Source organism: Chrysochloris asiatica, unplaced genomic scaffold (genome assembly GCF_000296735.1).
Source record: "Chrysochloris asiatica unplaced genomic scaffold, ChrAsi1.0 scaffold00405, whole genome shotgun sequence".
In the NCBI taxonomy this organism is placed as follows: Eukaryota; Metazoa; Chordata; class Mammalia; order Afrosoricida; family Chrysochloridae; genus Chrysochloris; species Chrysochloris asiatica.
In genome coordinates, this window is record NW_006408923.1 from 373165 (window position 1) to 374852 (window position 1688).

The window sequence follows — 1688 nt, forward strand, 5'->3', positions numbered from 1 at the left end:
ACAGAGAACTTCCAGAGCTTCAAGACGGATTCAGAAGAGGCTGTGGAATGAAGGATATCATTGCTGATGTCTGATGGATCTTGGCTGAAAGCAGAGAATATCAGAAAGATGTTTACCTGTGCTTTATTGACTATGCAAAAGCTTTCGATTGTGTGGATCCTGACAAGCTATGGACAACATTGTGAAGTATGAATACTTCAGAACACTTACTTGTGATCATGAAGAATTTGTATCTGGACCAAGAAGCAGTTGTCCGAACTGAATATGGAAACACTGAAAGGTTTAAAATTTAAAATGTGTACAAGGTTCTATTCTTTCACCATACTTACTCAACTTGTATGCTGAGCAAATAATTCGAGAAGCTGTGTTACGTGAAGAAAAACGTGCATCAGAATTGAAGGAAGACTCATTAACAACCTGCACTATGCAAATAATACAACCTTGCAATACATTGTCTGATCTCTTGACTGGTGCTTCTGCGAGTGTTGATAGTTGATCTAAGAAGAATGAAATCCTTTACAACTTCAATATTTTCTCAGTTGAAAAGAATGTTGTTTATTGATCCAGTGCTGAGGATTTTTGTTTACTTGACATTGAGATGTAATCCATACTGAAGGCTGTGCTCTTTGATCTTTATCAGTAAATGTTTTAAGTCCTCTTCACATTCAGCAAGCAAGGTTGTATCATCTGCATATCACAGGTTTATAATGAGTCTTCCTCCAATCCTGATGCCACGTTTTTCTTCATAGAACCCAGCTTCTCATATTATTTGCTCAGCATACAGGTTGAATAAGTACGGTGAAAGAACACAACCTTGTTGTACACCTTTCTTAATTTTAAAACATTCAGTGTTCCCATTCTCTGTTCGAACAACTGCTTCTTGATCCAGATCCAGATTCCTCAGAAGGACAATTAAGTGTTCTGAAATACTCATACTTCACAATGTTGTACATAGCTTGTCATGACCCACACAATCGAAAGCATTTGCGTAGTTAATAAAGCATAGGTAAACAGCTTTCTGATAGTTTCTGCTTTCAGACAACATCCATAGGACATCAGCAATGATATCTCTCGTTCCTTGGCCTCTTCTAAATCCAGCTTGAACCTCTGGAAGTTCTCTGTTAATGCATGATTGTAGCCGTTTCTGTATTACCTTTAAGAAAATTTACTCAGTTGAGATATCAAAAAGATTGGCGCCTTGTTCTTTGCCAATTCCTTCAATGCTCTTTGGACTTCCTTTCTGAGTATCATTGGCTCTTGATCATATGCTACCTATTGAAATGGTTGAACATTAACCATTTCCTTTTGGTACAATGACTCTGTGTATTCCTTCCATCTTCTCTGCATCATTCAATAATTTGCCCAGAGAATCTTTCAATAACGAAAGTCGAGGCTTGAATTTTTTCTTCAGTTCCCCTAGCTTGAGATATGCTGAATGTGTTCTTCCTTTTTGGTTTTCTTATTCCAAATCTTTACATATTTTATTATAGCATTTGGCTTTATCGTCTCGAGCTGATCTTTGAAATTTTCTGTTCAGCTCTTGGACCTCCTCATTTATTGCATTTGCTTTAGCATCTCTACGCTGGAGAGCAAGATTCAGAGTCTCTTCTGACATCCATTTTGACCTTTTCCTTTTTTCTTGTCTTCTTAATGATTTTTTGCTCTCTTCACGTATGATATTAATGTCA